This window comes from Euprymna scolopes, chromosome 19 (genome assembly GCF_053919585.1).
Source record: "Euprymna scolopes isolate OS-2025 chromosome 19, ASM5391958v1, whole genome shotgun sequence".
Classification (NCBI taxonomy): Eukaryota; Metazoa; Mollusca; class Cephalopoda; order Sepiida; family Sepiolidae; genus Euprymna; species Euprymna scolopes.
In genome coordinates, this window is record NC_136500.1 from 130,380,446 (window position 1) to 130,394,556 (window position 14,111).

Genomic DNA, 14,111 nt, shown 5'->3' on the forward strand with positions numbered 1-14,111 from the left:
CATATAAAAATTGCGAAGATTTGAAATTAAACCACGTGATTACATTATGAAACTTGCAAGTTATTGTTATCAAACCCGATTCAATCAAACTTACGATTACCTTTACTCATGATTCCAGACTTGAACCTGTAGCGGACAGGTGGATAGATTATATATATCCCCCAGTCGTATAAAATAGGAGAAATCATTTGAAAAAGGAAAAATGAATTGCTTTGAGGAAGAAACGAACAATGCGTTTACTTGAATTAAACAAACTAGGATTTATTTTGTGAAGAAACAAATGTAAGAAAAGGGTACTACACGTGTTTAGTTTGGCGTGCGTCTCTCACTGTTTACTGTGAGAAGGAAAGTCTATTGTAGTATATAGAGAGAGAGACCTGGTAGTCTAGCTGAATCCACTGTGAAAAATTTCCCCCACTCTATATCTGTGCCTAAATCAAAACGCGGATTTCATGAACAAAGCTTCTTTCTTAGAACTGCATGCCTGTGGAACTCTGTTCCGTCTGCCTGCTTCCCTCCGGACTACAACTTGGATGTCTTCAAGTCTAATGTTAACAAATTCCTAATGAACCGCCCCCTTAAGTAAACACTTCATCAAATCTCCTCACTAACGTAATGTACTTGCAATAACCCTTATCCCTGAGTGGCTTCCGGGCCTTGATAAGTGGTGATCTCTGTGTAAAAAAAAAAAAAAAAAAAAAAAAAAAGAGAGAGAGAGAGAAAATGAGAAAAAGTCAATTTAGGCCATGGAGATAGAAAACGTGTAAGGTGTACGTACTGTCTGTTGACTCATGCCCCCATATATACAGTAGCAAGGACGTGACGTGCGCAGGCCACCCCGAAAGGGGGGGGCGATGGTTCGACGACCGCTCAGCTCAGGAGCTAAGTCGAAAAAGGAGGAAGCAACTTATTGCTCTTTCTTTTATATTCGTTTCCGGTGGTCTTTTGAGCATGTGTGGATTTCCTTTGAAAGGGAAGTGACGTTGTACATGTACGCGTATGTGTGCGTATATGTGTGTACGTTAGCGTGTGTGTGTATATACGTGAATGTGAGTGTATGTACGCGAATGTGAATATATCTACTTGTGTGTACATGTGCGCGTATGTATATGACAAGAAATATGGCTTGAGATGTGAACGCGTGTTTTTGTGTGAGACTAGGACAGGCTTCCACAAACCTTCTAATTAGGTTGCCTGTTTTCATATTAAGTGGTTGTTTTCATATTAAGTGTTTGTTTTCAAATTAAACGTTAATTGATTAAATGTGTTAACTCTTCACAGAATCATGAACTAATAAAAACCATTTGTTTACATTTTTTTCTTATTTAAACATTTTTCAAGTTTGTCAATAAATTTGTATGTAAAATATGTTTTAGTCTTTTGATTGTTTAGAAATTGGGTACTTGTACAGTTTAGTCCAGACATTAAAAAAAGAAAATATCGAAAAAACTTTAAATTGTACGTATCTGTTATGGAACGAAGTTCTCCAAAAAAAAAAAAAAAAAAAAAAAAATTCACTTAATTTCATCAAGTAGTTTTTATTTACAGCGAAAAAAAAAACAATTTGTTATGATACCGAGCAAAAGGTTCGATTTTTAGGAAGAAAAGTTAGTATTAAAGATGGGGAGGAAGTGTCGGAGCTTTAACTGGAGTTATCTCCCCATGTCGTTTCTATAATTCAAACAAAAATTTAAAACAAATCCAAGATATCTGCCTTCAACGCGCTCTCATAAAAACGTGTTTCTCTGCTGTAAAAAAAAAAAAAAAAAAAAAAAAAAACTACTCGAACAAATTAACTGAAATTTTTTTTCGGAGATCTTCATACCAAAACGAATACGTACAATATAATTTTTTTTTTTTTTTTCGATATTTACATTTTTTTAAATGTCTTGATTAAACTGTACAAGTACCGGAAATTGTTTTGAAATGAGTTTATTTTTCTGTCGGGGTTTGCATGAAATGTATATGTATCCAGACACAGAACAGTAAAATATACGTAAATATTTTAAAAGTGTATAAAGATTTAAAAAAATAAAAAATAGCAATAATAATAACTTACCTTTAATTCCTGGCATTCAATACGAAAAAAAAAAAAAAAAAAAAAAATCGGGACGAATTCGTTTATCTTTCTTTTGTGCTCAAAACAGAAAATTTGTTTTGTTTGTTAGGATTTCGTTAGTTAATTGATACAACTTTTTTGTGTGTCCAATTCATTAAGAAAAAAAAAAAACATGTGAAAATATAGAAGAATCAAAATTAAAACATGAAAAACACGATTTAAACGTGAAATTATTTAAATAGAAAATCCATTGCTAAAGAACAAGGAATTTAGGTCATCATTAAACGGTGTAATCATTATTTTGTTCCTCGTGTAAAAATGTCCGTTCATTAGTCAAGTATGCTGAATAGTCTTTATATCAAGTTTAGATTATATTTGTCAATCCTTAGTAGAAAATAATTAAAGAATAACAATGCAGAAGAATAGGCGACTAGAGTCTACGCCAAATTGGTTTCCTATCAAGTGTAGATTATGTTTGTCAATAATCATGTTTTGTGGAGATTTTTTTTGTAAATTTCACTTCTGTCTGTCCAATTAATAAAAAAAAAAAAATGAAAAAAAAATTAAGGTATAAAAATCAGGGGGTGGTTATGCACGTATATAACCGTGCTATCTTTTAAAATAATAATTTAGAGTTAAATTCAAGTTATACATATTTTCTTATCAAATTATCAGGTGAAAGTACAGAATAGTTAAAAACACTGTATTCTACCCATGTTAAGAAGGTTGAAAACTGAACATTTCATTATTTGGATTAGTCAAATTACTGTTAACATCCAAAATGAAAACAGTAGTCCAAAGTTCATAAGAGTAGTAGTTGATGGGCAGAAATCAGCTCTCAGTATTAATGTTGGAGTTCCTCAGGGGTCCATCCTGGGCCCAACTCTCTTCCTGATCTACATTAATGGTCTTCCAAATTACATTCTTACACCATTCATAGACATTTATGCTGATGACACTACTATCTATGGTAGCACATCAAACACCGTAAACGACCAAGTTCTCTCTTATTTTCTCTCCTCTGATCTTGAGCATGTGGTACAATGGGGAAAGACGTGGCTGGTCACTTTTAATGCATCTAAAACCAAGCTTCTATCTATACATCATTTATGTTCTGATCTCCATCAGGCATCAATTGAAATGAATGGCTCTCGTCTTGGGGAGGCCTAATTTTTGTGGAGCTGTGTTGGGGAGGTCTTGTGACATTTGTGGGGTAGGCGTCACTGGAATACTTCTTACGTGTTGTCAGTTTCTTCGCTGCACATTCCCATTGACATCCTCCAGGAGATAGGAGCGGTGACCATCTACCTGGGATACTGCAGTCGCTGGGTCCCAGCTTCCAGTCACAGGATTTTGTACCCTTACCCGTTGACCATGGTATAGGGGTGGTAGATCTTCCTTAAGTGCATGTCGGTCAAAATACCTCTTCTGGTTCTGCTGCCTTGTTGGAATGCGCTTTATATCTGATCCTGATCATGGTTGTCGTTTCTGATTTTGGTGATCAGTGGAGATTGGATTCGTTAACCCATGAGTAGTTGTGCAGGACTTGGTATGACACTTTATATTGGGGTGCAACGCCAGTGCAGCAGTGCGATCTCAGGAGTTGTTCCCGACTGTTTGGCTTTCTTGAGAATATTCTTGATAGTCCTTATTTGAGGTTCTATGAAGCCATTCCCTTGTGGTCTCTGAGGTGACGTGGTCTCATGATGGAAGCCCCATTCTTTGGCGAATTTGTGGTAGAGATGACTTGAAAAGTGTGGTCCGTTATCGCTGACTATCTTTGATGGTATGCCAAACTCTGAGAAGATTTGGCGTGTGATGTTCACTATGACACTGCTTGGTGAATGATTAGGTAGGCGTTTGACTATAGGATACTTTGAGTAATAGTCAGATACGATCAACCATTGACTTCCATGGAGATCAAGCAGGTCTGTGCTAACTACGTCCCATGCCTTTGTTGGGATGTCATGTTGCATTAGCGGCTCTTGCATTTGGGAAGGCTGACGCTGTTGATAGATACTGCATGACTTTGTGAACTGTTCAATGTCTTTGTTTATGTTTACCAATGAACAGTGTCCTTGGCAAGGAGTTTTGTTTTCTCTTGTCCTAAATGAGCAGCATGTAGTTGTTCTAATATGTCTTTTTGAAGTGTCTGGGGGATGACGATTTGTTGTTCTTTGAGGATAAGACTATCATCAATTGAGAGCTGATCTCTTAGGCACCAGAACAATCTAGTGTCAGTAGGCATCCCGTGATGATGGTCTCTCTCAGCTGGTTAAGCAGAGGATTCGCTGTTGTACACTATCTTAGCTTTTCGATGTAATTAGTAGAAAAACGAACTGTATTAATCCGGACATCAAGTTCGATAGGGTCCGCATTACAAGGTGGTGGTAGGCGCGATAATCCATCAGCCAAGATGCTGTCAGATTCCTTGTTATATGTGAGCCTGAACTTATATCCTTGGAGTTTTATTAGCATTCTTTGCAGACGTGCCGGGGCTGAGGTGAGCGGTTTGTCGGTGATCATAGTGAGGGGGTTGTGGTCAGTGACGACTTGGAAATGGTGGTCATAGACGTATGTATGGAACCTTTGTGTGCCAAATATGATGGTCAGTAGCTCACGTTCGATACATGCTGTTCTGTCTGTGTGAGGCTCTTGCTAGCATATGTGACAGGCGATAGATTGCCATCCTCATCTGGTTGTATCAGAGCTGCAGTCTGCACTGATTCCATGTAAACTCGCATCACAGTGCATGTATATTGTTTTTAGGGTCAAAATATTGGAGCAGGGACGTTTCAGATACTTCACTTTGTATCTTTTTGAAAGCTTCCTTATGGTGTGGTTCCCACTGGAAAGCAGAGTCCTTGCGTAATAGGTCACGCAAAACTGCTGTCTTGGAACTGAAGTCCTTGACAAAACGAGACAAGTTCCGTCTTGTTATGTGGTTCAGGCATTTTCTGTAGGTCACGTACCTTCCCCGGGTCTGGTTTTAGTCCGGTGTTTGTGTACAGGTTTCCAAAAAAAGATATTTCACGGCATTTGATCTTGCACCTCTCCAAGTTCAAGGTAAGGTCTTCTTCTGTAGTGACCTTCATGAAACGCCTTAGGTTTTCGTCATGTTCCTGCTCTGTCGACCCATATATGGTGATATCGTCAGCTATACCACAAGCACCAGTGCATTTCCCGAGTATTCTGTCCATCTCGAGTTGGTAGATGTCCTGACTGACACACAAACCGAATGGCAGTCGTTCAAAACAATACCTTCCAAATGGTGTTTGGAAAGTTGTTAGTGGCTGACTTTCGGGATCGAGCTTTATAGACCAATACCCAGACTTAGCGTCCGACTTTGAGAAGAATTTTGCTCCTGCAAATCGGTGGTTGAGCTCCTCGACAGTTGGAATTTGGTGGTATGGCCGTATGAGAGCTTTGTTTAGCGCTCGTGTCGTGTGTCTAAGCAAACCCTAATTGTTGTCACATTTGGTGACATAAGTCAGAGAGCTTACCCATTTTGTGGGTTGGTTGATGCGTCGAATGGCTCCTTGCGATTCCATCTTGTTGAGTTCCGATTTGATTTTTCCGCGCATGGCTATAGGTGTCCTTCTCGGTGGGTTTATGTGGCATGGTGCATTGGGGTTGATAACAATCAATGAGTGTTCCGAAATTCACCAATATGGTCAAAGCTCTCAGGGTATCGATGCATTAGGTCAGCTACATTATTGATGGGTTGGTACTGGGCTGAGATGGCACAGTTCATTGTCACTACCCTAAGAGCCACTGATGTTGGCATGCCCAATATGGCTGCTCCTGGTACATCAACCACATAGAATTGAGTATCCAGCCATGGCGAGTTTTTATACTTGCACCTAAAAGTTGTGGTGCCATAACAGTTTATCCTGGTATTGTTGTAGGCTGCTAACAGACATTGTGTTAAGGTGAGTGACCTGGGCACTGGGTTTCCAGCTTCGCCTATACTGCTAGGGTACATGTTGCGGAATATGCAAATAGGCAATATATTTGCTTGTGCCCCTGTATCTACTTTCAGGTTGAAGGTATGAGTGCCTGTGTGGTTCTTTAGCTTGATGCTTAGATCAACAAATGCCTCATTTCGAGGATCTTTCATGTTTGCTGACTTTCCGCTGTTAGTTATGATGGAGCTAAAGGTGAGGTTCTCCATTGCCGTGCCTATGTCAGTCATAGCTAGGTCATCGTGTTTGGCGACGCTGTTTATTTTCTTGCCAAACTCCCGTTGTTGGTTATGACTGTTATGCCAGGGCCTTCCTCGTTGTCTCTTGGTTTTGTGCTTCCCTGAGATGCAAACTGTAGCCCAGTGACCTGTTTTGCCAAATGTGTGGCATATATCATTTTTGGCAGGGCAGTGTTCTTTACCAAAATGGTGACTGCGTCCACAATTTTTGCAGGTTTGTCCGCGTTATCGGTCAATCCCTTGCCACTGGTGTGTACCAAAGCTTATTGCGGCTATCTGTGGTAATTCCTGTAAGTGGTGGAGCTGGATGACATAAACTGCTGAAGCCTTGTGTGAATGGGTTAATCTAACAGCTTCCTCGATTCTGTAACCCTTCGGTTTGTTTAACAGTTTCTTTTGCAGTTCGGGTATTCGTGTGCTGGCAATTAGTAACTCGACAAGGCGATCGTTTAATTCGTCGGCACTGAAATCATATTTCTTTACCAACAGTCGACAACAGTCGAAGATGTCTGTTGTTTCATTTGGTCTCTGCTGGTATTTTCCGAGTTCCAGTCTACAAACGCGGTTATTTGTTGCCGGTTCTAGCTGCTCCAAAAATGCAGCAAATATTATTTGTGGATCCTTGCGATCATCATCATCCGACATCGACCAACTATTATACCGGCGTAAACCTTCTTCACCGTCACGAGAAGTATTAAAGGGACTTTATCCTCGTGTTTCGTCGCTTTGATGGTGAAGTAAAGTTCGATTCGTTGTCGAAATTGTTTGAATGATTCGACAATACATGTCGAGCCCCAATCAAAACTAGGGACTTGTAATGAAATTGTGGCCATTACGATAAGAAAGTGTGAAGAAAAAAGGTACAGACAATTTGTGTGGCGTGGGAGGTTAAAAAAAAAATTCGTTCAGCGTGCGAAAGATTAAAAAATTCGTTTTTTGTTGTTGTTTTTTTTTACTCGCTGTTTTACCTTTCTTTTTTTTAATTGTCTGTGACGTCATAAGATTGTGTGTTGTATAATAATACCGCTTGCTACTGTAGCGAGCTGCTACTACGAGACTAGGCTGTATTCTCACCTTAGTTCTCTCTTTCTCCCTACTCTTTTCTCTTTTCCTTCCTTTCTTCTAATACGTCATCAGAGGTTCCAGCCAATGAAAAGCGAGAACGGTTTACGTGGGACATTCGAGTGAAAGAAACGTCCTTACTTCTACGGCGACTAGAGACAGAACACACGCCTCACTACTCAGCTTCCGTTAGGTAACCAAGAGGAGCATTGGATATTAATACAGACTTTACAAAATGCACTGTCTTTTTTTGTAACCCGAGTTTCGGGAAAACACACATATATATTGGATATATAAAACCTCATGAATTCATAACAAAGTCGCGTTACACGTCCTCATGTTTATAAGAAGACAATGTCTTCTTTTACCAGTATTTCTTTCTATTTCAGCGATCCAGTTCTCCCTGTTATCGGAGGCGCCCCGAAGTGGGAGCCTACCGAAATGGTGATCTCTAATTAGTACCCATGTTAATGTATGGTAATAATACCATACTACCACGTCATACGGTGTTATGCATGGATGTGTAAGAATAAGATTGGAACACGTGTGTTTGGTTCGAAAGAAGTAAACTGAATAATGGCGCCTCATTTTATTGATTAATTGCTATGCGCATGCGTGAGTGCATGCAAAAGTTAGATCACGAAACCAGAATGAAAGAGTCTATATAAAAGTTACCGAAACAAAAGAGCAGCGCTATCATTACAGTTTTGACAAGACCTTTACTAATGATCTTAAATGGAACACATACATTAAATCAGTTGCCAAGGCCGCTGGATAAATAGTGGGATCCTTCTATCGATCCAGTAGATATCTCACTGCTGATGCAATTCTCTATCTATATAAGAGCCAGGTACGTCCAAGGATGGAGTACTGTTGCCACATCTGGACAGGAGCTGCTAGAAAGGACTTAATCTGCCTTGATAGAGTTCAAAATGGACTTCGTAGCCTTGTAGGGGATGTCCTTTTTTTCTTTCCTATAACCTATTTCCCACAGAAGAGATATTGCTAGTTTGTCTTTGCTTTATCGTTATTTTCATGGTTGAGCAACAATCTATAGTCCCCCCTTGCCACACTTTCACAAGAAACACCCGTCTAGCAGAAAACACTATCAATAATTTCCCCTACTCTTTATCTGTGCCTAAACCTAAACGTAGATTCCATGAGCAAAACTTCTTTTTTAGAACTGCACGCCTATGGAAGTGTCTTCCGTTTTCCTTCTTTTCAGCTGACTACAATATGGTTGTCCTCAAGTCTAACATAAACAAGTTTTGATGAGCCGTTCCATATAAGTTAACAAATTTACCGAATTTCCAAATACGCTTAGTCTTTATTTAAATGATAAAATAAAAAAATGAAAAGATTTTATTTGTATTTCTACAATAAATATGTTTATGAGAGTATAAAAAATAATTGTCTGTTGCGGGTGTCAGTGTTAGTCCCGCAAACTCAAAATAATAAAAGTGAAAATAAAATGCAAAAAGGTGGTGGCAATCAAACAAAGATGACTGAAGCGGATGAATAAATTAAATCCAAAAGTAATATATTTAAATAAATGCGTGTCTTTCCGAGTGCGATTTTCATTTTTAATGTCCTCATTAAACTGTACAAGTACCGATTCTGCTATGAATTATAACAGGCATGAATAAAAATGGGCAGATTTGCTGTTTAGTTGTACAGATAGCCTCGAACCCTGTTCGTGTACAGGTAAACTTAGATAGGCCTAAGCCTAGATTAGCCGGTTATTGGAAGCTCAGCACATCGTTGCTCGATGTGGCGGGCTTCCGTGATGGGCTATTACTAACCCTACAGCAGGAAATGACGGGGTCTATTATTGGGAATAAGTGGTGGGTAAAAATTAAGGAAGCCATTAGGTCCTTTTCTGCCAACTTTAGCAAAAGACTTAACCTATATTCTATGGCAGTTAAAGTGACACTATAGTCTAGAATAGATCGGGCGGTGGAGGAGGGGATAGTGCTAGCATTAATATAATTAAGGCTCAGCTTATCTCCCTTACTGAAAAGGAGCACCAAGCTTTAGTGATTAGGGTTAGGTTAAAAAGAATGCCCCAGGAAGCAACAAACATGGCCGCTGAACTGCGTGCAGAGGAATTACGGCAAGCTGCTTATAGGCAAATCGCTCGTGTCACATTGCCGGACAGGGGTACCATGACCAAAAACCAGGGTGTGCTGGAGGCGTTTAGATCTCATTTCCATGGGCTTTTTTCCATGGAACCCAGTCTGTCATTAGAACAGTTCGACACCTATTTGGCTGACTTTTCTCGTCTTTCGATGACCGAAGCGACTAGGTGCGAAGGTGACAAAATGGAGGATGAAGTCATTAAAGCCTTAAAGCAGGTCGGCCTTAATAAGGCACCGGGTATTGATGGTCTGCCTTATGAACCATTTATTTATGTATTTAAGGTTGTCGCCCATCTTTGTTCCGTTGCTGATGGTTTTATTTAACTCATAGTTTAGGAACGGCTCAATCCCCAAGTACTTTACCATGGGTGTGATAAAGCTTGTTCGCAAAAACAAAGATGGTGGGGATGGGTTAGGTAATTATTGCCCCTTAATAATGCTTAACGCTGAGTTTAAGATTTTGGCCAATATTCTCGCAAATCGTCTGCAGCTTATCCTGGCTCATCTCATTAGCTCTGAGCAAACGCGTGCCATGAAGGGCAGAACAATCCAGGACAACTTACACACGATATGCTTGATGATAGAAAAAAATCGACACTGAGGCTATGCTGATCAATTTAGATCAGCTCAAAGCCTTCGATAGGGTTGACCATCGGTACTTGGGGACTGTTTTGTCGGCGGCCGATTTTGGCCCGCAATTTCTCTCGTGGGTTCATCTTCTCTATGCTAACCCCGCGGTGATGGTAAAAGTGAATGGGAAGAGGTCGAGACCCTTCAGTTTGTCACGATCAATTCGTCAGGAGTGTCCATTATCACCCATGCTGTATGTGCTTGTGATCGAGCCTTTTTTGCGCAGGCTAAGGGCGAATCCAGTCCTATGCGGAATTGCTTTGCCATGTGCGCATGCTCAGGTAAAGTATTCTGCCTATGCCGACAATGTAACAGTGCTTGTAACGAGCAATGCTGAGATTAGTGGTGTCAGTGTAGAAATCAGATTGTCTGAAACAAAATTAACTGTGACAAGTCTTCGGGTTTGCGTATCGGTGCCTGGAGGGGTATGCCATTTCAGGGACCCTTTAGTTGGAGCGATGGGCCTTGCAAGATACTCGATGTCTGGTTTGGTCCTGACCTCCAGCTGGAGGTTATGAAAGTGGTATGGTCCGCAGTCGCGCTGTGGATCAGTAGAAACCTTTCATTAAAGGGGAGCGCGGACGTGTGTAATACCCACATCTATACAATCTTCATTTATCATCTATCAGTGCTTCCAATCCCATCAGATACACTGCTATATTTGCAAAGGACCCTTTTCAACTTTTTATGACTTGGAAAGGCCCCTATAGTCCATCGTTATATCTGCTATCTACATCCTTCTGAAGGCAGTCTAGGTATGCCAAACGTGGAGATTCGGCTCCACACACTACGGCTCTACTACCTAGATCGAATGTGCACACAAAGTAGGGAAAATGGGGGCTTCTGGATGAAGGACACCAAGAAAGCCTTTCCGTCTTTGAGATGGGTTGCACAAGTCCGAGGGGGAGGCACACAGGTTGCCCCGAGGTGAATGCCCCTTCTATCGTGAGTGCCAGCGCTCGCTGAAGTTTCTCTTAAGAGTGAAGGAAAGCCTCTCTAACACTCTGATGTTGTCCCAAAAGGCATTATATCGGGTTTTAGTGAGGGGATCCGAAAGGGATGTTATCGGTGAAGGGCTCTCTTTGCTCAATTTGGCCTTGGGTGCCTGGGTCGGGGTGTCTCATTAACGATGACGCCTCCCTGGCCTGACTAGTAATTTGAGATGCTCTCTGGGTCAGTAAGAGACTTTACTCAGCTGGCTTGGCAGTTTCGCCTATTTGTAAACGGTGCGGCGTTGAGGTCGAGACTTTATGTCACGCCTTCGTTTATTGCTGCATCGTGGTTCCGCTAATTGAATTTATTACAGGTCTCATGGTTCACATACTGAATATATCATCATTAACTTTGGTTCCTAGCAATGTTTGTAGCAATTGGGCACTGACAACAGATAGGCTTTGAAAAGAATTATTTGACCTTTCTAGCAGTTATGAGAGCTGTGATTTGGAACACACGGATAAGAGTGGTTTATGGATCTGAGGACTTCGCTCCCCTCGACCTTATACGAATCTTCCGTTATCAATTGAAGGTTCGTATCAAGGCCGAGAGAGTTAGACTCTCTTCATCAGACTTTGTTGAAAGGTGGGTGCCAGTTGCGCATGTGTATCGGGTGAGGGAAGCAAGTCTTGACTGGTTCTTGGATGTGCCTTAGGAAAAATAATTTTGAGTAGCAGAAACGATCGTTTTAGTCCAGAGTAGGCCACGTTTTAGACTAACCTAGCTAGTGTGTGATAGTTCTCATTAGGCCCCGTTTTTAGTTTGTCCTGTTTTTTTTTGTTTGTTTTTTTAGCTTCATTCCCCTCCCCAATTAGGTGACAGATCGCTTGATTAGCCAGAGATGCAGGTTCCCTTTTGAAGTTTTCGTAAGAGGTGTTGATAATAAAGTGAGCGGGCCCGCATCACCCTTTCGACTGGCAAATCAACTTTCGACTGCCACAGTTTAGTAACAGCGGGGGAGGGGTCTTTTGTTACTAACATTGTACATAATTAATTTTTATATTGTATGAAATTTTTATATCCCAAACCCCATTTTTTTCATATGGGTTTTAATTAGGTTACCATAGTATGATGTTCTTATGGTGAGTATTGGAGGATTTATATGCTGATGGATGTATAGTATGAATGTGGTATTGTGGTGAAAGTAGAGTGAAAGTAGGAACTAGTTAGGTTAGATTAGTCAGCATTAGTCAGTGAAGACTGTCATCTCTCCTGCCCCCATGTTCGGCCTTGTGCCAAATTTTTCTTTTTAATTTTGTAAATTAAAACGGAAATAAATAATTACCCTATTATAATCTTAATATTGTAACAGATATCCTTGTGCACAGATCCAAGTTGGAGATTCCAACAATAGTAAAGGTCATTTATTTATGGGCATTCGAAATGGCAACCCTAAAAAATATTTCCTTTACTCCATCTCCTCCATCTTTGCCGTCCATAGCCGTTAAACAGTCGACCGAAGTAAAATATTCCTAAGTCATCATCTCAAGAAAGTTCTTCCGCCTGTAATTAACAAATCTCAAGTTTTTTTGAAAAAAAAAAATTTTTTTTTTTAAATTTCTGTGGACCCCCGCCACCAAAAATAAAACTTGACTGAACAAAAAGTATTGAAAAAAAAAAAACAAGAACAAAAATACGGTTATAAAGAAGAAAAAAAACTTGGTACTTACACCTAACAATTATACGGCTAAAAAAATCTTTTCTTGAAGAAAAAAAAAACAAACTTTCTGTTGATAAATATTTTGCAAAAAAATAAATAAATAAATAAATACTAAAATAAATAAATAAAGGTTTTCATTTATCAAGGTAGTTTTTTTTTTAATTATTTTTTATTATTTGAATTTGTATTTTTATTTTATTTTATTTTTTTCATTCGTTTGCGTCTGTTACAACGCTCGGCTGACACCGATGATTGTCGGTCTTGCCTGATCCATATTTGACGGGAAATCCCGAGAATTCGGGTCAAATTATGCAAGGCCGTGTCGACCCAACGTGTCCCATGTTTTGATAAGAGGGTTTGAGGCTATAGAAAATATTATTATTATTATTATTATTATTATAATAATAATAATAATAATAATAATAATAATAATAATAATAATAATAATAATAATAATAGATAAAGGATAATCTAAAAATATATTCGTACTTACATTTAGATTTGAACATAAAGATAAGTTTATTTTTAGTATAATAAATAATAAAAAAAGAAATTCATTAGGCTATAAATACAAAATATGTCCGATGAAAATCTACTACTACTATGACTACTACTAATAATAAAAACAACAACAACAACTTTTAAAATCGTCTTAAATGAAAGAACAATCGACCATACTACAAAGGCTCTCACATATTACTAACCCAACTCAATGTCTGTTGGGTAATCTCCAAAAATACCGTTAGGGCTTACAACATGGCCGCCAGAAGAGTCACGTGATCCGGTTGATCCAAAACATGAATCGTGCAAATGGAAAACGCAGCCTTGAAGGCAAACTTTGACAAACAATCACAATTTGTTTGTATTTAATTTTTTGTTGATATAATGTTGTTATAAAAATAGGCAAACTTTGAGAAACAATCTTAGGTTAACACGAGGAACGAGGAACAAGGGTGATACGTTAAGGGCCATTGATATTTTTGTGATTCTCTGAGGTAGGTAGCAGTTCCAATTTCAGGAATCGTCGTGGTTCAATTCCAGGAATTGTCATGGTTCAATTGCGTTCCGTCGACCACGACCACTTGTTTGTTCTGAATAAAATACTTTTTATAAACACTGTTTTAACTAAAAACAACCTAAGATTGTTTCTCAAAGTTTGCCTATTTTTATAACAACATTATATCAACAAAAAATGAAATACAAACAAATTGTGATTGTTTGTCAAAGTTTGCCTTCAAGGCTGCGTTTTCCATTTGCACGATTCATGTTTTGGATCAACCGGATCACGTGACTCTTCTGGCGGCCATGTTGTAAGCCCTAACGGTATTTTTGGAGATTACCGATTTACGGTCACACTAAACGACA